This window comes from Sinohyriopsis cumingii, chromosome 4 (assembly GCF_028554795.1).
Source record: "Sinohyriopsis cumingii isolate HCF-2022 chromosome 4, ASM2855479v2, whole genome shotgun sequence".
Classification (NCBI taxonomy): Eukaryota; Metazoa; Mollusca; class Bivalvia; order Unionida; family Unionidae; genus Sinohyriopsis; species Sinohyriopsis cumingii.
Window position 1 is genome coordinate 51,148,437 of NC_142964.1, and position 25,143 is coordinate 51,173,579.

Sequence of the window (25,143 nt, forward strand, 5' to 3'; positions counted from 1 at the left end):
TCAGAGACATAAAGATAGGACATGAACAAATAACGCACAAATAACGCACAAGAACTTCTATAGAAATGTATGTGTATTCCCCAATCACACATTTTAACCCTTACCCAACCCCACCCCAACTAAATTCTACCCGGATTAGACTATCCATGGTATAATTAGCAAGGAGAGTGCGTAGTTGATAACAGATGTTGTAGACTGTAGTTGATAACAGATGTTGTAGACTGTGTAGTTGATAACAGATGTGATGCATGCGCTTTGTGTTTATTGCTCACAAAATCCACACGTACACACTTTTCACTCAAGCGATGCCAGTATTAAATTATTTACAACCAACATCATCATAATGCTACTATAAAGAAATAATATAAAAATGATATGGCCATTCACTTCTGTAGTTGTCAAAGTTTAATTACCTTTAATGTGCATTTCCTATTTTACATCTATGCCTATCAGCATATATACACATGTGTCAACATAAATTTCTTGAAATTTTGTTTCAAATTTATTTAATTTTGTTATATTTCATTTTTTGAAAATAGTTTGTCAAGAACGATAAATCTTGAACTAAGTGCACGCGCAATTTAAAAACCGTTAGTTCGAAGCAAATTATTATGTAAACTCATCCCCATCCTCGCTAATTTTCTTGACAACCCCCACCCCCATCCCCTCCCCCCCACCCCGAGTTTATCAACATAATTTATTTCATACGAGTAGGAAAAGGTCACAGAAATACGCCAAAACTTTGTCATTTTGATGTATGGATTGAGTATGTTTGCCGATTGACCATATTTTCTTTGTTTGGAAATCGCACCGCCAAGCGGTTTGGTTATGGAGGAGGATTACCGCCATTATTCTACAAATGTATTTATGTTCTTCCTTGATGCATTATTGTAAATGGCTGCTTGCAAGTGCTACTTTCATAATTATATCCATATATATTGTATTATTCATTGATGCAACATGTACGTGGAAGTTCGCTAGTGCTACTTTCCTTCTGCATTGTTGTGAATGACTGCTTGCAAGTGCTACATTCATAATTCTTGTCATGAATTTTCTATTCTTCATTGATCCAAGCTGTAAATGGCTGCTTGCAAGTGCTGAGATCTACTTTCCTTCGGCGTCATTGCATCTTGCAATTTGCCAACTACTGATTTGATTCTGTAGTTTGTCGTATGGCAAATGCTATATCAGTTATTACAAGTTTTAAATATTCTATTTATAAACTTGCTATGTCACAAGTTATACAGATTTCACCTTCTAAAATCATAAGCATAATGTAGCATCAAGCACGTCGCAAGTTAGCATCACAGAAGTTAGCATAAAATAATGCCTCATTATGACAACAGATGGCGCTGTGACGCGTCAATTTCTTACAATATGACTACTCCTCTGACCTTAGCAACAACAGGTTATACCATTTTACGGCATGTTTGTGCGTCTTATTTAAAATATCATTCGAATTATATATATATATATATAGCCGCATTACATTCAGCTGATTTTTCAGAGTATTAATATTCGGAAGAGAGGTAGCCTGAAAGAAGCACAAAACAAATGAAATGTATCAAATTGTATACAATTAGATGTATGTACACAATGTTATATTTCCGCTGACCCTTCCCATCCTATTTTTATTCGGACATTTAGTGGGTGTAATTTACGGCTGCCGCACGGTGGCAGAATAGGGTAGCCGCTTACAAACAAGTTATAAGGTCCTATTGGTTTGTATATTCTTATTCGCAATGTTATCAATTTAGGGCATGTTTATTATTTTAGAGTGCAGTGCAAATTCTACTTTTTGTATCAATAAAGACCTCATAAGGTTTGAGCAAATTGCAGATAATTGCATCTCAAGGCCATACTCTTTCTTGTTTATTCACGAGAGAGAGAGAGAGAGAGAGTACATTACAGAGACGAGGATTCTGTTTATTCTCCCATCCCTATTGGTAGTTTATATATATATATATATATATATATATATATATATATATATATATATATATATATATATATATATATATATATATATATATATAATAAGAAGTAAGGTAAATATTCAGATTGTAAAGAATTCTTATATATGTATGGCATGCATGAGTATGCAATAGCCACCAAGTTGTCTGTCACAAGTATCTCGTATCTCCAATTCCATTTTAAATCTCCAATTCCAATACAATAGCAACAGGCAAATGTCTTGAAACAACATCACATCTCAAGTATGCCATTATGACAACAGATGGCGACACGAGTTGGACAACAAGGACGAAACTGATAAAACTTAGTATGTACATTGTTGCAAGGCCAAATCTGTATGAAAACAGCAGTTGGAATTATGTAATTGTAAAGTTTATAAACGTAATATACAAAACCTGTAACGACTGACATAGCCTTGGCATACGACAAACTACAGAATCAGTTCAGTAGTTGGTAAACTGCAAGATACAATGACGCAGAAGGAAACTGTATCTAAGCATATAAAGCAGCCATTTACAGCTTGCATCAATGAAGAATAGAAATTAATTATTAGCATTATGAATGCAGCACTTGAAAGCAGCCATTTACATTAATGCAGAAGGAGAGTAGCACTTGCAAACTGCCATGTACAATTTCCATCAATGAAGAATACAATACACATGGATATAATTATGAAAGTAGCACTTGCAAGCAGCCATTTACAATAATGCATCAAGGAAGATTAGAAAATGCACGCATAGAATTATGGCGGTAATCCCCTTTCAGACATCGTGTTAAGATGTGCATGAATGCGTCAACAGATATGATGAAACAATCAGCCAACAAAGAATCTCTGTACCACAATAGCAAAGTTCCTATCTGTACATAAATATGCGAATATTAGATTAATGAATTCATGTACATACCTGGATTAATTAATTCATGTACATACCTGGATTAATTAATTCATATGCATACCTGGACGGTTGAAATCAGCAGATAATTGATCGTGTCAGCCGCAATTGTTATTCTGCCAGTACAGGAGAAGCTACAAACTTAGGTTCTTATATTAGTACAAAATTGAGATGTCGGTGATTGCATACTATATCTGTAATCATAAAAGCTAACAAATACAATACTTTCCCATACAAACTGAAACCGTCAGTCAGTTATTTCTTTATCAAATAAAACTAAAAACGACGAAACTCTAATTGTATAAACGTTACATATTATTACTGTAAAACGGATACTATTTTGTACATGCTGTTATGATCAACGCACATATGTGTCATTTGTAATTTTTATATTTTGAAACCAGAGGACCATTAAAAGTATGCCACCTCTCCGGTGGCCTAGTGGTTAGAGCGTCCGCCTCAGATGCGGGAGGTCGTGCGTTGGATCCCCGGTCGAGTCATACCAAAGACTTACAAAAATAGTACTAACAGCTGCCTCGCTTGGCACTCAGCATTAAGAGGTTAGTGTTAGGACTGGTCGGCCTGGTGTCAGAGTAATGTGACTGGGTGGGGGACATCATGGTACATGTCTGCAGCATGATGCCACAGTGCTAGACATCAATATAAACTGTCACACTGCAGTAATCGTAGCGATATGACTGAAAAATTGTTAAAGCTGAGTTAAAAATCCAAATCACACACACACATTAAAATTATGTTCATTTGGAATGTTTTAGCAACGTAGCTAGAACGTTATATCCCCACGTAACCAAGATACAGCCTTAAAGCAACATTGTGAAAACGTTGTGTGTTAGCTGGGAGGATGACCAAAATGTAATAGATTTATTCACACAAATATTGGAACGACACTTATCCACAAAGCAGACAATCATAATATAACTTTATATTGTTTACCCATTTATGGGTAATGACATGCACCCGATAATGGAGAAGAGTATTTGGGTTTAAAATCACCGTACTTTACACCACAATTTATACGTCACAAAACATCTCTTTCTGGTGGATTGTAGGGTTAGCGATTTCCCTTACTTTATTTTTCCACACGTAAAACTTGTATATCTGCTTTACCCAGGATTGAAATTAACATGCTTAGAAGTTAGAATGCTTTACTCGATGGGGATTGATGGTAATTTGAACTGTTTCTAATCCGGGTAAATTATTGCTGTGAAAAATACTATAAATGGTTTCTTTTTCTCCAACTGCGCTAATACCTGTAACATTGCCATAGCCCCGTAACATTGCCATAGTCCCGCAACATTGTCATAGTCTCGTAACATTGTCATAGTCTCGTAACATTGCCATAGCCCCGTAACATTGCCATAGTCCCGTAACATTGCCATAGCCCAGTAACATTGCCATAGTCCCGTAACATTGCCACCGCCGTCGTTTAGTATCTTTACTTTATTGCAACCGCTAGGTGGATGTTTATTGTCTGAAAATAGGCCCGTATCTGTCATTATATACAAATACTGCAGCTAAGGGAAGATCAATCAACCAGTCGTAAACTTCATGTATCCCGCCCATTGACGTAGTTCCAATACCTCCACTCATGAGAGTGCGGTACTGAAACGACATCGCGCGTCTTAATGAACCTGAATTGACAAGAATTAAGCGTGTTAATCATACATTCATGAAAGAGCAGCAATGGTATTTAACAAGTAGGCACCCAGGTAACTATTTATCTAAATTTAAAGATCTGATATGTTTATCGTGTTAAGAAAACGTACCTGAAGCGTGGCAAGCTTCCATAGCGTTGCGGTCTTCAGTTACGTGACCGAGTCTTTGTTCTTCAAACTATATCGAATATGCAGTATATACTAATAGAAAATACACGCATGGAATTATGGCGGTAATCCACTTACATGCACTGTTCCATCCTAATCCCATACGCATCATTACGTTGGACCTTTTTTCTACACTAAGGATCGTTTGAGTCGCTACCAGATATTCGGTGGATACAGTATTATGATACCGAAATGAATCTGGTTGCTGGGGACATGTGCATTGCAGTTCAGGTACAGCAAATTAAAGTTCTTAAGGCAGTACTGTCTTCCGAAATCCCTATTTCGATACACATATGGTAAAATAAATTTCCTTATTAAGACTTTGTTTTTGTGAACGAAGGTTGTAAATGTCAATGATCGGGCTTATAAAACGTCATCTTTATTATAAGGCTTTCTACATATCCTGGGTGAAAGTCCTGGCATACAAAATGGGTTTTAATTAGCTGTTAAATCCCGAAAACACCCGAGTTCTCATGGTGTGGGTGTGTCCCCATGCATGTGGCATATGTATGTGATACTGAGAGACTCTAAGTATGTTGTGTGTATCTCTAGGCGTGTGCCAAATTTAAACTGACACTGAGAGACTCTGAATATGGTGCGTGTAGCGTGTATTTCTGGGCATTTGCCAAATCTAAGTGATACTCAGAGACTGAATATGGTGTGTATATCTATATGCGTGTGCCAAATCTAAGTGATACTGAGGGACTCTGAGTATGGTGTGTATATCTCGAGGCGTTTGCCAATTTTAAAATGATACTGAGAGACTGAATATGAAGCGTTTATCTCTTGGATTTGCCAAATCTAAGTGACATTGAGAGACTGAATATGGTGTGTATATCGCTATGCGTATGCCAAATTTAAGTGATATTGAGGGACTCTGAGTATGTTGTGTGTCTCTCTAGGCATATGCCAGATATAAGTAATACTGAGAGACTTCACGTATATTTTAGTTTTTAACTTCGAATCCGAGTTCAGTATTTGAGCTTAGACAGTTTCATGACCATACATATGGCTAAGAGCCCAAGTATTGTGACTTGGAATCCAGGTTTCGTGACTAAAGGAACAGGCGTTGTGACTAATGTGCCAGTTATTACCCCACACATCAGTGAATTACGAAACGGCATCAAATCGGTTCAGCCAAGTCCAGCAAGGTTTTAGGGAACGCTAGCACCATATATGCTCGCTTATTAGTCGAATTCAATTACAAACAGCAGCATAGGGTCTATGTTGTCTTTTCTACTGATTACTCCTAACAAACTGCACAGACCTAGATCTGCCAGCGCTTTGTGTGACAGCAGCTCTGGGTCTGTGCAATTTTCAGTTAGACTCGTCATATAAGCCAGTAATCGGGTTGTGGTTTTCTTCCATATTGTGTGCTTGTAGGTGTTTTATGGTTGATCAAAAGACATCGTCGCTTAATAAGATTTTGTGTAGAGCTTTGCTAAGACATCCGTTGCCCGTTTTCTACGAACACGAATAGCATGTGTACATACCACGTAGTACGTTCAGCTGAAGTATTACTTGCCTTTGTAGACTAACCTTTTGACAACGTAATGAATGTTACCATGGTAGACTTACCTTTTGACAACGTAATTGATGTTTGCAGTTCGAGTATTAACCGTTTTACGTTGACACGTGTCAAGAATATATGCCCAGCTTACATTTGTATGATAAACAGGTGCTTCCTTTAGATTTCTAATTCATTCCTCTTTCATGTCATCAAAAGTATATACGTGTGTTGTTTGTTTACTTTTACGTTACTACGTTTCTTTTAGTTCTGTTTGATCGTTTTTTCTTATTTGCTTTTTAATAATATTAAAAATGATATCTTTAAAAACTATGATGACACGAAGAACTAATATACATTGTGGTCCTTAATAGGTCTTAAATGTAATTAAAGTAATATACACTGGGGAGGGGTTCCTTATTTTTCTGTTTCTTCCGATAGCCAAAAGAAGGGGTGTGTGTGAATAAAATAAGTTTATACTTGAAAAAGAAACCCATAGTTTTCGGTTTTGCCCACCACCCTTGCGAGTAACTTACACCATATTTTGCTATATTTGGTTAAGATTCAAAACAAATAAACGACTACATTGAAAACTAACTTGTGGCCTTACATTCAGATTACGTTTTTAGGGTGGCTAAATCTGGGCCAAACTTCTCCTTTATAAGCTCATACTCGAAAGTAATACCACACCAGAAAAACAAATGAGGTCATCGTGTCGGCTCGTTGACATGGGCGAGCTTACCGAAGGGCCATGGCGTCGGTATGTAATAGGCATACTTAAGGTTTACCTTCCTTTCTTGGTCTGTAAACCATGTATTTTGAGCAGACGACTTCCAATTAGCACAGCAGATACTTTGCGTTGTAAATAATTCTAGATCATACGAAAACGTGGAATATTGAATTGTGCTTACAGAGGTAAAACTATTTAATCAACAACCACTTAAGGAAGTAATTTTATTTAAGTTTCTGAAACTTCGTCAGATAAATAGCCAAAGTCATTTTAAAACAATATGTACCCAATCCCTATAAATGTAAAGCATATGCACAGGCAGGTGTACTAACACCATAATAGTGTTCATGTATTCAAACCATAGAGGTCACTATTTTTTTTTGGGGGGGGGGAAGTAACCTCGAAATCATAGCTATATGTTTATTGAGTTAATTCAAAAGAACACCTCAATCTTGCCAGCTTGGTCAAGTTTTGGAAAACTTAAAAAAAAAAACTGCTTGTTCGTGTGGCTTTCGATTAACCATTGATACTTCTTTTGATTACAACAATGTAATCGAGGCTGTCCTATCAGTTAGAATTAATTACAATGTACGGTTTCTGTTGTGCCCATTTTAAGTCATTGTCATAACCAAGAAGGGCACATACATCGTAAGTAATGCATATATAACTAGCGTACTGTGCAATAAAGGAAGTTCTGTGATATATTCGATCAAGTGTTATTCGTTTTCAAATAGAGTACATGTTACCTAACTTCCAAATAAACGAGCGAGACAGGAAGAGCGTTGTATGAGGCGGCGTAGCGGACAAAATCTGGTCGAGTGAGAATGTTGCTGTGGAAATTTCGATGACGTATTTCGAGAAATCCAATATCACGTGTTGGATCAAATTTCATTTCCTTAAAGTTCCATTTTCTAGATCGAGATTTTAGAGTTTATATGTTGAATCATACAGTGGTGGTTTAAAGTTCTATTTCCTATGTCGACGTTTTACAGTGTATATTTTGAATTACACAGCGGTGGTTGAAATTTTAATATCATATGTCGAGAATCCCTAATTCACACGTTGAATGTAACTATTTGTGATGAAAGTTCCATTTCATATGGCGAGTATTTAGATTTCATCTGTTGAATTTCACAGCAACGAGAAGCAGCATCATTATTTAAAAATAATGCGGTCCATTCACGAGAGCGACGTCTATCGAAGAAATTTATAGTAATTCTCGACCTGTGAATTGTAACTTTCAGCTGTAAATGCATGACATGTAATCGCGTCTCATAACTGAATACACGAATGATGACTCTTAATACTCGATATTATTTTGAATTGTTAAAGTGGACGTTGTGTAATGTTACTTTTAACACCAACACATCATTTCACCATATGTAAATAACAATTCTGACAAACACGATAAAATGTCCAACCACCGCTGTGTAATTCAACACAGATAAATCTAAAATCTCAACATACGAAATGGAACATTCAGCACAATAAATGTGATTCAACATGTTAAATTGAAACTCTCGACACATGACATCAAAATTTCAACAACCCCCGTGTAAGTCAGAAGATACACTCTACAAACTCGACATTGGACATCGAATTTTCAACCAGCGGTGAGTAATTCAACAGATGAAATCTAAATACTCAGCATATGAAATGGAACTTTCAACATAAATTCTTTGAACCAATGTATAAATTAGGAATTCTCGACGTACGATATTGGAATTTCTACCACCGCCGTGTAATTCAAACGACACAGTTCTAAGTCTTCTGCATAGAAAATATAACTTTCAACAATCTTCTGTTTAATTCAACAAATACAATCTAAACCCTCGGCATAGAAAATATAACTTTCAACCATTACTGTTTAACTCAACAGATACAATCTAAACCATCGGCATATAAAATATAACTTTCAACCATTACTGTTTAATTCAACAGATACAATCTAAAATCCCGGCATAGAAAATACAACTTTCAACCATTACTGTTTAATTCAACAGATACAATCTAAAATCTCAACATAGAAAATGGAACTTTAAGGATAAGTGGTTTTGACACAACACGTGAAATTGGAATTTTGGACATATGACATTAACATTTCAACAGCAACGTTCTGATTTGACCAGCTTTTGTCCGCTACGGCGCCTCATAACATTGCACACGACTTTCTAGTACTCTCTTGAAATTCCAACAATGGCTCTTGTCGTACTCGCGATGACTTCATTGATATTGTCTGTGTTAATAAAGCAAATGTATCCGTGTTAACAAAGCAAATGTATCCGTGTTAACAAAGCAAACGTATCCGTGTTAACAAAGCAAATTTTTCGAAAGTTAGAATTCCTAACTTGTCAGATTCTTGTAGTATGATAACAAGATGACAAACATGCCGAGACATGTTCAGTCTCTTATAAGGCGAGCCAAACTCCTAACGGCACAGCCCACAATCTGCCTCAGTTTGTTAGGTGTAATCAGTGGAGATAACAGCGCCGACCGTGATCTGCCGGTGCAAAATGCGACGTCAGATCAGGGTCTGTGTTGTTTGCAGTTGAACTTGACTTACAAGCGAGAATATGTTTAACAGAAATAAGAAGACACGTACTGTGTGTACATAACGATTTTATTAAGACCGCTGATGCAGAGCTAGTTGATCAAGTTGGTAAGTCTTGAACCGAGGTAACGAATGACCTACATACAAGAAACACACGGCTCTGCTGCAGACAGTGTGTGGCTTTATTTTAAGAAACAAATCTGTATGGCAACCGGGGCCCCGGGTGAACGAGTGGTCTGATGCGCATGCCTTTACAGAATACTGACATCTCACCTCTGTCCACGCGGGTCTGAGTCTGTGGCTCGACCAAACTTGGGTATATAAGAAAGTTTGCCAGTAGCTTCCTGTGGATGGTTGGTCCTTCCTTGAGTTTTCCCCGCTTCTTCCTCACCGAATATACTGGCCGCAATGTATAACCTATCATGTGCTAAAAATGGCGTTAAACCCATAACAACAACATCACTGACCGCCATTTGCTTCGCTCTGGCTTCATGCAACAGTTAAAGGACACTTGTAAAGAAGAATTAGTACAGAAATATTAGTTTTACAATGATCTTCACACAAACATAATTTCCATTAAATGCCCATATTTGGAAACAAAATAATTTCAGATATTGTGTTTGCGTCACAACTACTCGATTCACGTGCATCGTAGACATATATGAAAAGAACCGTTCTTTCTTATTTTCATTAAATTGTAACAAAGATTAGCACATTCGAGGAGTTCCATTATCGTAGAAAAATTTCTCATCAATTTTGTTTTTGTATAAATTCTTCAGTCTATTCATCTGGGCCTCAAATTCCATTTCTCTCTCTTGAATATTGCAAGCTTAACCTTACAACAATCTGCCTTAATATACTTATGAGGAAAGGTTTTTGGGTATATTTAATTATGTCAGATCACGCAGTTTTTCTTTTTAAATAGTTAGATGGATAAAATAATAATTATTGCTATTAGCAACGGTTACAACAATTATGTAGTTCGCATTAGAATCGCAGTGACCACAAACTCCTGACCACTCATATCGTATCAACTTAAGTGGACAGTGAGCTTTCTAATGTTCTCCATCTCGGTTACACTTTGTGTCAAAATGGACTGCTTTTATGCTTGAACATTTTATACCATTTCTAAATAATGAATTATAATCAGACATTATTTAAGCAGCTGTAGATGATCTTAAATTAGGGGCGAAGCGACGCGTGGCACATGGATATAAATCGCGATACACAACCATACAATACAATACATATCAATACACAACCATACGATACAATACATATCAATACACAACTATACGATACAATACATATCGATGCACAACCATACGATACAATACATATCAATACACAACCATACGATACAATACATATCAATACAGATTTATCTATTTATTAGATCTGAATTCCATGGATTTTTGTTTTCCCGCTGGAGACTGTGGTATTTCTGAACATACATACGTACCACAATATATCGCTATTATATTAGGAACCAGCAATTAAATGTTCTAGGGCAATGGACAGACACGTTTTGGTTTGATTTTCAAATTCCGCCTGTCAAAAGGTGGGACATATCTTGCTCTGATTTATAGCAAAATAACTCCATATTATATCCATTATATTGTTTGGAAAAAAGGGATCTTGAGATAAAATAAAATAAAATATACCAGTTCAAAAGAAAATCGTACCTCACCCCCGCCCGGAAAATTAAATGGTCAGTACCTTATAGTATGCAAATTTGCTCTGTTTATGTCCATTCTTTTATAGGTTGTAATCTAAAACTATAACAAAGTTGGGATGATTAAACCTACACTATAGATGACACATGTGAAAGACATTGTGCTGACATTTGATACTAATAGGAAGTACTGACACAAGCCTGCAATTTACTATCTACGTTACTGATATAATAGGTAGGGAAACCTTGCGAGGGATGCCAACACCTTGGGCAAGATATTTATCAGAGAGAGCCAGCAAACATAATGCAGACCTACTTTTAAAAAACCGAGAATATATTTAGTGGTCATGAGAAATGACGTCAAATTCAAACAGATAAAAACTGCTATCCTGAACATCTTAGATGATTCGCATTCTTATACAGCGACTCTCATTCTTATAAGGCCATTCGCATTTTTATAAGGAGATACGTGTTTTTATAAAACGATTCGCATTCTTATAAAGTGATTCGCATTCTTAAAAAGCGATACGCGTTCGTAACGAATTAAAATGCTCTAGTAAATAACCCTAAAATGACAAGCTTTGTTGGCTTTTTTATCCGAAGTTTGTCCAAACGTTGTAATTGGCCTAAATACCTTTCACAACATCCCTTTTGGACCGCTTTGGCATACGTAACAAGTGTCAAACATGTGATTAAAGGATCATAAGCCTAATTATATTTGTAATATCAAAATTAATTTTTCACAAATAAAACTGTTTGTAACAAAAATAATGAAGAATATTTTAAATTATTTTGTATTGAACATAATTAAAATCGTTTAAAGATTATTCGGGAATTTCCGTACATTCCTCACTGGCGGAAACTATCGAAGTACTGGTACAGTGAAAAAGTACCATGGTACGTGACATTGGAAACAAAAATACCGCAGTTAACCGCAATACAGGTAAAACTGTGCTTCTGTACATTTATGTCAAGATTCTTATATTGCAAACAATACTTGTGAAATCTCGAGTCTCACTTAACCTGGTCTAAATACTTTACTATACTGTTGTATTTGTTCTCTCTCTCTCTCTCTCTTGTAAAACTACCGTTGTAAAGAAAATAAATTGGACAGGCAACTAGATAAGCCATAGCTAATTACCGAAATGTGAAACAACGTTTACCTTATACCGTAGAATTACTTCAATCTATTCAAAAATGTACTATTTGTGTTGGGCACACATTTGTCTTGATCTCGTAATACATAAGGGAAAACATGAAATTTAAATCCGGTCAACTATTGTAATATCGCGCGTTAAATGAAATATAGCTTCACACACACACACACACCCCGCAAGGCTACTGAGCCAGACTAGGCTACGAAAGAAACTCAGTAACTTGTGATCTTCACGGTGCTACAAAGGAAACAGTAAATATTAATAGAGTTGTGATTTTCGCATATTTGACGTAGAACTTTTATTGAATATAATATCCCACTTAAGTCGTCTTGTGGTGATGCGATCTAAGTGAAATGTCAAGAATGCAGTTAAATTAGCTAAGTTTTATTTCCCAACTAATGCATTGGAGATAACTTTTTTATTTAATCTGAATTGACATTTTCCGTTTCTAGCGTGCGTTTAGCAGTGATTATGTCGACCGAATAGGGATTCAGATCGGCAATGCATGCTTGGAGACGAACTATTGGGACGGTCAGCTGTCCAATGAAAAAAACACTGGAGCTGGATATGACTCGTTCAGCATCACCTTTGTTGAAACTGGTTCTGGCCAATGGCTGTGTTTGTGGATCTGGAACAAACTGTCATTGAGAAGTTAAGGGATCTTTGAAACTTTTTCGTGGTGTGCATGGTCGTTTCTAATGTAACGTTGCTTTCTTGTTCGCATTCTCTTCCAGTTCCTGATAATAATTAGCGAAGAAATATTAAATACAAACTCTGCCAAGAGAAACAAAATACTGAGGTCACCATCCCTTGGAATTAAATTTATCCTCACCAGAAACTTAAAACATAGGGCTCTGTTCTTTACCGCAATACTCACTGTTGCAGTCAAACTGAGTGCGGCGTCTCACAGTGTATCCTATAAAACACGAGCGGGCATACTAATGTTAATCACAGCCGACAAGGAGGCCTGACGGGGGCCCGGGCCGAACAACACATTTTTAATTTAATAGAAGAAATATTTTAACAAGAACTAGGAGAGACCCGGGTGATTCTTACCACAGGGCCTGTGATCGCTCTCTGCATCCCTGTTAATGGCATATTCTGAACTATAGGTCTTATATACAAAAAAACTACAGCGTCGAAATATGGAAACTAATTTGTAACTATCCTGAGCACTTTCTGCTTTTTTTTTCTTCAAAGGCAAACACAAAACAGAGACAAAACAAACAGTAAATACGAAAACACATTGACAGTTTACATTTACATAACCATTTCTACTGGAATAAAAGTTTGAAAAATGTTTGATGTTTCGACCATGTATTTTCAATATTCTGCTCTTTGTTGTGCTAGAGAATGTGCCGGTCTCTATCATATGCTGACAGGATTTGCACCTTCTGTCACCACAGGAACCAGATTTGCTTGTTTGGTATTGGGTTGTGATTAGTGTCAGCTTCGCTCTGACATATATGGTCCAAATATGAAGTTCAAAACAGAGAATATAACTTATTACATGTACGATCTGTGACCCTTATTATATCCAAGAAACTGAAAAACTACATAAAAGGACCAGTCTTCACAGATATGACTGGATAACAAAGAGGCTGGACAGAAGTCCAGTTGCAGATCACTTCTCTTCCCCATGACACACATTCAGTGATGTAACACTAATTGCAATTGCTCACAACCTCAACTGGAGTTCCGAAACAGAGAAATGAAAGGAATCGCACTGGATACGCCGCCTTAGAACATTGACACCAAGCGGCTTAAACCAAGAAGACTAGAAAACAGCCAACACATTTTCATTTAAATAATTTTTTAATTTTGTTCACTGATCACTACTCAACTCTAATTACCATTAAAACAATAAAATATCCGGGTTATGATTGCGCCAATTTACATTTTTTAAAAACAGATGTCAAGCTATTGTAGGTCGATATAAATTAGTATACAGCATCATCTCTCAAGTTGAAGCCAACTAGTCAAAACATTAAACATTTTCAAGGTTTTATTAAGTAGCTGTTGAGAGTTCCAATTTACGTATCGAGTTTTAGATTTCATCTGTTGAATTACACAGCGGTGGTTGAAATTTTAATGATGTGTGTCGAAAATTGTCGTTTCACACGTCGAGCCAAAGTGTTTGCATTGAAAATCCCATGTCAAAAAGTCGCGTTTTTAGATTTTGTTGTATTACATAGCTGTGGTTGGAAATTTCAGTTTGTTTGTAGAACTTTTAGATTTTAATTTTTGTAATTACACAGCGTGGTTGAAATTTCAATGTTGCATGTGGAGAATCACAAATTTCACACGTTGAATACAATTTCTTGCATTGAAAGTTTCATTTCATATGACGAATTTTTAGATTTTCTCTGTTCAGTTACACAGCAGTAGTTGAAAGTTCCCTTGTTTTATGGATACTCCCTTATTTATTCATGCACTTTTTGATTCTGTGTGATGTTGATTACATTACATATATGTTGTAATGCTGCCATGGGATGACTATCTGATCTATGATCAGGCGAAATAACATGATCACTAACATAATTGGAATAAATACATATGACCCTAAAAACAATTCATTCTACAGCATGTTAACAATCCTCTTTTTCTTTGGGTTAAAGTTAACAGAAAAGTTTTTATTTAAACTTTGTTGCTTTTTTTCATTTGCTAATATAAAATAAACCCCTTAATAGATTCTCATAAAACTTGGCATTCGTTGTTATAACGCTAAGAAAATTCATTCTGCGACAGTTTTGCTCACCACTATGACCTTGGAAACAAGGTCATGGTCATATTAAGTTTACCATAAGGTTTTGCTTAATGTAGTTTCATAAGCTTATTTTTCCTAAACTCCTGGACTTGTTGATACATGGAATGAGTCATAGCGAAGCTAAGAATTCATTTGTTGACATGCACACTTGTCTTTTGGACATAGGGTCATGGTCACAATCAGGTCCAATAGAGCGGTGGAGGGCATATGGACCAGCCTCAACCTCTAACGGGTCTCGGCTGTTATCAGTTATTTTAGATCTTTTAAGTACTCTCGTTTAAATCTTTAATCTTCGTTAGGGCTTTTTGTTGCATTTAATTTGTTTCTTTGTTGTTTGTTTTGTTTTTATTTCCGGAACCATTGGATAAGTTTTCTTTATACTTGAGGTGAATCTCATCGATTTTATCTTTGAGTAACAGTCATACAGAAATTTTAATAAATGTTTTAGTTAAAGTTATGTTTTATTTTCATTCAATTTTAATTCCTAAACACCTTGATGAATTTTGTTCATACAATGGATGAACTACTATTAATACTGCAACTTGATTGCTCCATCTTTGGGGGGGAGGTTGAATCAAGGTCACACGTTTTTCATCAATGTGTTGATTGTGGTCTCAGCTTGCAGGCCCTGGTCATCTTGTGTTTAGTCCATTTGATTGTGGTCCTATCATGGAGGCCTGGTCATCTTGTGTTTAGTTGATTGTGGTCCCAGCATGCAGGCCCTGGCCATCTTGTGTTTAGTCCAGTTGATTGTAGTCTAATCATGGAGTCCCTGGTCATCTTGTGTTTAGTCCAGTTGATTGTGGTCTCAGCATGTAAGCGCTGGTGATCTTGTTTTTAGTCTAGTTGATTGTGGTCCCAGCATGTAAGCCCTGGTCATCTTGTTTTTAGTCTAGCTGATTGTGGTCTCACCATGTAGGCCCTGGTCATCTTGTATTTAGTCCAGTTTATTGTGGTCCCATCATGCAGGCCCTGGCCATATTGTGTTTAGTCCTGAAATTTCGCATGACACGAGAGTCGCGATATGTTTAAATTGCAAATTTGAGATAACTAGCTGATTAATAGGTGTAAGGAATATACTGACTCCTATGTGTTTAATCCAACTCATTCATTTTTCTTTCACAAAACTCTGTTTACAACAGTGAATGCACTACCTTAAAATCACTTTGAGAGAGTTGTGTGAAGGAATTTTTAAGAAGGTCAGCTAGTTTCAGTTTAACTTTAATCGTTTTCAAAATGTATTCATCACAAATTAAGAAATCATCAGTGAAGATCATCACATATTTGGAGAAAACTCATTCCGGCATGAACATTTTTATCTTCGCTAGTCACGGTTCCGATATGTTAACCTGTCTAGACCATGCCAGATCTATCCGCTATTTCAGTACTTCGGGTCTGTGCATTTCATTTCAAGCAGTGCATCCAATCAAAATCGCCCTTAACGTTTATCGTTGTCCCTGTCAACAACATGACTTATAGAAGTATCTTTTTGAAGACGATTAACTCCACCATTTTCGGCCAATGTACAATGCACCGCAGTTGCACGCTATTCTGTTGGTTAGTTGACATTACATGCATAGGTAAGCAGCTTGTAAAAACCAATAGCAAACAACAGATATATCGGATCGATCCGCCAAGGCGTAGCTTGGTTTAACGTACCGGAATCTTAGCTACCCAAAATGGAATTTTTGTGAAAAGGAATTAATGTACACCTAAACGATACATCGATAATATAATGACTATGTTATGAAAGAAAAAATTCAGAATCTTTAATTTCGATTTTTTATGTGTATGATAAGTAATCCAAGATTCTAGAACCATCTTGTCCATTTTTTGTCAGAAGTTTTGAAAGCAAAAACACCTTTCACCCATCCACCCTCCTAAAAAATTCAGTGCGTTTTAGTTTTTTGCCCTCATGTCACATCTGTCATGGCACTAATGTTTCAGTGAGGCAAATTTTCCTTTAATTGTTCGCTGGATGAAAGAAAAATGCACCTGTCACCATGCTCTCTCGACTATGCACGTATTAATTTCTGGTTTGTTTTAGGTTTACAATCAAATATGTTTGAATTTTACGGTACTTGCTACTGTGCAGGTATACTTTTAGCATGAATACATTGATTAATGAGTACTGAATGTCCAGGGTATATTTTTCGTATATAAATTTGATCTCTTCACATCCGTGTTCTTTTGAGGATGACGCTCCCAAGTTTTGTTATCACTATATACATATATTAATAGATGAAAAATGATCTGTAGGTAAAAGAAACCAATTATTCATGTTTCTAAGCCCCCTCACCCCCAAAACTACATGGCAAAATTCTAGTTACTTTTGGGCATGCGGATTAAATATTCCATTCTATGTATCCTAACATTGTGCTCAAATATAGAACTATCAAAACGATACATTTCTAAAAACGGACAATGTAGCACAACCGTAATTGTCTATGTGGTGGTCGCCTATATAAAAATGGCCTAGGCTACATGTACCGCTGCATTCGAGACCGAATGCAAGCAGTCAGTCGTTACATATATTTATTGATTTAATCAGGTTAACCTGTTTAATCGTGTTACCGTTACATGTACATCACAGCTTTGACTCACTACATGAACTAGTACATAATTCAAGCAAGTTTATTCCCAAATAACATACAATGTTTTGTTGTTGATGTCCACTACAGGATGGGTATATACAGTGCACGTTATGATTTAATTTTTAAACGAATGTCAGCCTAATAGATAACACTTTTCCCAAGGAACCAACAGGAATAGGGGCGGGGACTTGGGTTTACATTCCATATGGAATATTGTGATCTTCAATCTCAAGATAATGTTTTCAACTAAAGGTTATAGTGGGAGTCTTGGGGGTCTTGGTTTTGGCTATAAACCACAGCAAACAACATTGTTTCAAACCATGTGAGCCGAAAACTTTGCTGAAAAAAATCTCCATTCAGCCCCCCCCCCCATTCCAGAAATTAAATGGTCGGTCCCTTATCCCAGGTGTACGGCGAAGCCTATATTAGTTAATACATCCATCTAAAGCCGTGGTGGGCAGAACACGGCACTTTATCTGGTTTTACCCATTATTTTATATCACAGGGTGTGACTTTAAAAATCACTTATCTAACCCGCGCCCTTGGGAACTTGACCATGCCTGATCTAAGGGATACAAGTAACATATCCAGGAATATCGGGGGGGGGGGGGGTGCGGGTTGGGGAATGATGGGAGATTGGTGGACGTAGAACAAGTAGGCAAGTGGTATGTGAGATGGAATCCCTAGTGGGGGCCCAGGACATACTAAGCGTTTCTCGGGTATGCTAAGCACTGTATTTATGATCCGAAAGGGAACTGTCCACATAGAACAAAATTTGATGGCCCAGTTGATTGTCCTTTCTTAGCACTATGACACTTGGCCACAAAGAACGAAATGTAATGTCCCATTTGAATATTCTTCAACAACAAGGCTATAAACCTCTCCTTTATTAAGTTTCTCTTCATTTAGAATCAAAAATGTCCCTGAAGAGTAAGAATCGGCAAGCCCCCAAAAAGATAATAATTAGCTCTACAACCAAAACTAATACAATATTTATCTCTGCTGATAGATACGTAAGTATATCCAAAATTAATATTTTGTGCACATATGTATAGATCGATGGGGACGCACCCCCCCCCCCCCCAACCTTGACAGTTGTAGAGCGTGGGACTCGTCATCCAGGGCTTGCAGGTTAGATATCCTCCCAGAACATCCCGGGTCGGCTGCCTCGGTTTGTCTTTGAGAAATGCATTTAGCTCCCATTTTCTCTGCATTATATAACCGATAATGTGTGAAAAGTGTAGTTAAAACCAAAAAGGACAAAACAAAACGTATATAGCCTTGTGTACAGTTATTATTTCAAACTGGTACGGGGAACAACAGGAACCAAAACAAAGTCGATCGCCTTCCTAACGCCGTTACATGGAATGTAATAAAAGCTGTGAGACATAGATTGGCTCTGCCTTTATATTTACATACAGAAATGTACCCTATAATTTTTTTGTGAACAAAGCGTCCTACCATAGATCCATATCAAGATACCACCCATCTACCAACAGTAGAATGGATCAACACCTACGTGTTGTGCACTTAACAACCAAAACACGTTGTGGACAAAATGAAAGTGAATTGATTATGTTTGGTTTTCGTATCTCATAGGGACTGACGACTGTAATCATCCTGGTCGAACTTAATTATAGCCAGTGCTGATAAACTTAAAATCAAGCTTCACTGAATTTGATAGTCTTGCAGGTAATGACGTACAGTGCTGTTAAAACTTCATAGCACGATATAGAAAATATTTATAGTTTTGAGAGTTGTTAAAACTTCAAAAGAAGTGTATACTAATTATTTCCTGTCTTGAGTTTAAACCAGGACATAACAAGGGTGCTAACAATATGTGGTCTTTCGTTTAAACCAGTACATAACAAGCCAAAAAGGGTGCTAACAATCTGTGGTCAAAAGGGCACTTACAGTTTATGCTTAAACAAGTACTAGCACTAGTGCCAAACCAGTCAGTCATTGTGTCTATGTCTATGTCAGTCTGTTTGTCCACCAATATGTATATCTATCTCAATAACTAACGATCACTGTCTCTAGATATCGGTACCTTGAGCGCACGGTCACATGGTAGTAAACCCCTAATCATCCTGTTAACACGGGGAGAAGTTTAAGCTGAAATGGTAGAGTATCAGACGCGTAATCCAAGAATTAGATACACGAACAGACCAGCTGTGTTGGCAGATGCTATGTAACCTTGGTAATCCAAGAATTAGATACACGAACAGACCAGCTGTGTTGGCAGATGCTATGTAACCTTGGTAATCCAAGAATTAGATACACGAACAAACCAGCTGTGTTGGCAGATGCAATGTAACCTTAGGAAAGGTACTTAGATCTCAGTTCCTCAGCACAGTATAATCAAATAACGTGCTGAAAGTGCCCTTCAAAAGCATGCAAGCAAGCAACCAAGCAACTTGTTCTAGAACTCTCTTTTTCTGCCTTATAAACTTATGCATCATGTATAACTATTTGGTTTAGTGATACGCGCTCGGTGATTTTTAATAGCCATCCGCATTGCGAATGTGTGTAATGTTTATGCATACATATATGCATATTTAGAGAGAGAATACATAAAGATAGATATAAAAAATATCATATCTTTATAAAACCGTTGGAAGCTTTTTAAAACGGGGTAATTGTTTTCCGTACAATTAATTCTCTTATAGTACTTAGGAAACACTTAACTACACATTTTCCTATTGCCTCCTTAAAACTCACGTTCAGTGTTTGCTTACTAATTTGTATATACATAAGAATATAATAAAACTATAGCCATGGATACTCATTAATTTGCGTAGATACGCATTGGAGATAAAACAATAGAGTACTTCCGATATAGCTGTATTTTTGTAACAACAGATAGAGCTGACATAATAAAACCGAGTGTATGGCGCAGACTCTCTCACTGAGGCTGTAATGAACGACGATGAATGTCCGAGGTGAGTATTTACAGCTATCCCCCCTCCCGGAAGAAAAATGGTGAGTAAAAGTTAAATATACCTCCATTAGCATCACTTCTACTTGTACCATTACTACTACATCTTCCACCATGGATGCAGTAAGATGGTTCGAGTGCAGTGATAAGTGACAATGACTCACTCTTTTTAACATCACTGATAAGACATAAGAAGTCGACTGACTATAGTTAAGTACATTTAGTTAAGGTGCAGAAAACAAACAAAAAGCTTACCCTCGCCTCAGTTTAACGTTTAGCTTAAAACTGTTGTGTCAGCATGAAACTGAATTTGCAGTGACGGAATTAGAAGGGTTCAGATGGTTTATTCTTCCTATCACTTGTCTACTGTTAATATAAAGAAACATACAAAAATAAACATTTTTAGCAACACAAACCTCCCATTTTCAAATCTATCTTCAGTAAAGAAATTCCAGAATCCACCCCTGAATTTTAATATAACCACCAGAGTGGATTCTTTTGACAACCCATCCATTTGCTAAAAAATCAGATTGATAAGAAATCTGTTCTTTGTAGCATTTAATATAAAGCGACTTGAAATTCAATATGTCTTGTGTCAAAACTAATTATTATACTTATTAGGACATCACTGATGGCTTCGCTAAGCGTTTGCAGTACTAAATATCAAAAGTTATATTCATGGATTGTGCTAGAACATAGATTTTTGTTGTAACTCTATTGTTCTGAAATAAACAGTACTCAACAAATTATAAAATTATTGTATCTTTTATCCAGCATTAACAAAATGTGTAAACTGGAAGTTTATTTTAGTGTTAAACTAACAATGGGCATATTCCAGTGCACTGTAGAGAAGAGAAGAGAATCAGTTCTAAGATTTATTCTCCATATAAAATTTACTTTAATGTGCTGTGTATTCATTCGTTCCTGTAATGAAATTCAACAGACATTACATATATTACGTATATTTAAGTTATATTGTGTCCTTGACCTTTGTTGTTACAGTCAATCTGATTTGTGTCATGCTTGTAAGTTATGAATAATTTGTTAATTGGTATTTTAGTTCAAGGTCTGACCATATTTACACACTTATAATGTTCTTGAAGAGAACTTAGAACCAGCATCCTGTTCATTTTATTGTGTTGGGTTTTATATAAGGTTGTGGCAAACAAAATTAATCATTCCCGTGTTAAGTTGAGTCTGTGGAATAATTTACTGTTCTGTTCAGATATAATTCGAGGGCAGTAATTTATTTAAATTATTCATTGCAATTACAAGTGTTCAATGACTTATTTTGGGTTTATTGTGAAATCTTTCCAAGCCATTCTGGATTGTATCATTGTGAGACATCAAGACAGTTGGTACATCAGACTTTTCAAGACTATTTGTACATCAGCACATTCGATACTGGAATTCATTCGACAAACGTTATGCTTTTGGAACCTTGTATAGAGCTTGATGGTCAAATGGCGAGTGAAAAAACAATAGGAGGTGGAGTTGACGAGTTCAACACCTTCTTAAGCGAGACAAGGACTGGCAAACACATGCCAAGGCTCTGTTCGCTGATCTACTGTAGTCGGTTAGTAATTATAAAGGGCATAGATAATTTATATGAAGACCATCCAGACGTGTTTTCGTTATAGCTACAGGAAGAAGTCTTATAATTTTGTTGGGTACAATTATACACCTAACAAATGACGACACTGTTTACGACAAAGATAAAATATATTTTAAACCGGAAGCATTTTAAATCGAAAAAATGAAAAAAAATTTATTAAAAACTGAGCCATGTGTTGTTTCCCATGAGTATATCTTATCGGCATCCTATCAGACAGTTCGAGCACAATCTGTCTGTCTCTCTCTGACTTTCTTTCGAATAACTGTATTCACTTTCAGATTATTTCCAAACTGGCATTTAACGTCAGCAACCGATCACCGGCAAGGACGAGGATACCAACAACTACGCCAGAGGTCATTACATAGTCGGTAAGAAATTCGTCGACCTTATATAGGACAGGATCCGAAAGCTGGCCGACCAATGTACAGGTCTTCGTTCCTCATCTTCCACAGCGTTGGGTGGTGGTAATGGCTCCCTTTTCACCTCCCTGTTCATCGAAAGACTAAGCATTGACTACGGCAAGAAATCCAGACTAGATTTGTCGATACAGTCCCCCCCCCCCCAATTTACACTGCCATCACTGAACCCTACAATTCCATTTTGACGACACACACCACCCTCTAGCACTATGACTGCGCCTTCTTGGTCGACAGCGAAGCTTTCTACAACATCTGTAGATGCAACCTTCACATATAACATCCAACATACACTAACCACACTGACTCTCTTCGCCTCATAGGTGCCATCAGCGTGGAGTTTACCGAGTTCCAGCCCAATTTGTTGCCCTACCCATGCATCCACTTTTCCCATGCCACCTACGCACCCGCCACCTCTGCTGACAAGGCCTACCATAAACAACTGCCTGTTGCTAAGATTACCAACGAATGTGCTGAGCCAGCCAACCAGATGGTGAAATGTGATCCACGTCACGGCATATATATGGTCTGCTGCATGTTCTAGAAAGGTGACGTCGTGCCAAAGAGGTCAGTGCCGCCATTGCCACCATCAAGACCAAGAGGACAACCCAGTTCGTTGACAATTAATTCAGTCAAAGTATAAAGGGGAGCAAGAACAAATTGCTATGAGAAATATCACGTGATAAAACTTAACCTCAGTCTTAATAATGTCATAGTGTGACTTGTGGGTAATATTTGTTGTTGTCTTGTTGCTGTTTTACTTTTGTTTTTTTTGTTTGTTTATTTGGGTTTTTGTTTTATAAAATCGATACAAAAATAGATAATATATTTATTCAGTGTTCTCTTTTTTGGAACCAGAGTTATGCTTTTTTCCGGATAATATTTTGTTCCCTTCTATGATATTAGGTCTTTCAAAAGTAAAGGATATCCGGCTTTCACCAACTTCTTAATTTTGAGCAAATCTTTCTTGCAAGCTTTACGTGTTTGTTTTTTTGTAAACTAAAATAGAATCCTTATATCAAATATTCGTGTTTAAACAAGTTGATTATTCTGGGAGTAACACTGGGATATTTACAAAGAATCTGGCTTTAAAGAAATCTAATATAGGAACACAATTTTGAGTTCATCGTCGCAAGCCATCGACCATCCGCTGCGCTTCTTTTTCTCCCATAGCTGTCTGCAACTTAATTTCCTCGTTTTTCATGAATATGCATCAATACAAACTAAGATATCAAGAACGCATCAATGAAAGTGTCTTTTCTATGGATCAATAAGAGACTGTTTGGAATAGAAACTTAGATTGGCTTATTCAAATCGACAGGTTATGCTGGATTGACTGTACGATAAACTTTACTCGGGCTCGCAACGATTGATTAAGTAGGTTGATGTATATTCATGTAAACATGCAATATTATCGCTGGTAGCTACGGGTGACAAAAGAGAGCAGCTGATTTATTTACAGTTGTTTTCTTTTTTATACACATAAGTATGTACTCAAAGCGAAATATTTTATGAAAGCAGGGCCAGGTCAGCGGCAAGGGCAGATTCACCAGGGGTACACCAAAAATCGGGCATCCCCCCAGCGGACCGTTTTATTTTTTTAAATCTCTTTTACGAGTGAGTGACGGTCCGGGTGGTGCTATAATATACCAGCTCCAAGTGTCTTTAAAGACAATATCATGTCTTTTCATCTTGTAATCACGGTCGGGGCTACACGTTTGTTTCACATTAATACCTTCTCAGATACACTGTTTTGTCTATAATTCATCTGATAGCACTGCTTGTACTGGATGAGTGGACTGCAGAATTTGTAACAACGGTCGGGGCTGCACATTTGTTTCACATTAAATACCTTCTCAGAGATACTATTTTGTAGTTGATTCGTCTGATAGCACGGTTGAACGGGATGAGTGGACTGGAAGGTTTGTAATCACGGTCGGGGCTATACAGGTGTTTCACGTCAATACCTTCTCAGATAAACCCTTTTGTCTGTGATTTTTCTGATATTACAGTTGTTCCGGATGAGAGGATTGGGTGGCTTGTCTGAGGCATACCGATGATCTGCAGGAGGACCAAATGTATGACTTGACTAATCTAGTCGATAACTTAGCATTGGTAGGCATACTAAGTCAATAACCTTATGGATAACATAACAGTCGCATGAATCGACACGGTTCGTTTCTTTCCGCAGCTGTATCGGTCTTCCTTCAAACATTTCCTTTGAGATTCCGTCATGCTTTCTTTCTTTTCTTTTTTCTTTCTTGTGGACAAAGTAGTCAATAATGCTGTCCAAAAATGAAGTAAACACAAACAACTGAGCACAACGTCCTTTCAAAAAAGCAAGCAACGAACAATTTTATTTAGAGCCGGGTTGCATTACCTCATGAAAACATTAACTTGATGGACTTTTTTTTACCGGCTGTAACAGAATATAACAATTTACTTCAATCATCAGATATACAGTCATACATTTGTCTTATGC

The 25,143-nt window shown here is 36.9% G+C and overlaps 1 pseudogene; it reads left to right on the top strand.

The window, feature by feature from the left end:
• The first annotated feature begins 4,903 nt into the window (after positions 1–4,903).
• LOC149801146 (tubulin alpha-1A chain-like) lies at positions 4,904–23,586 on the top strand (annotated as a pseudogene).
• Positions 23,587–25,143: the final 1,557 nt, after the last annotated feature.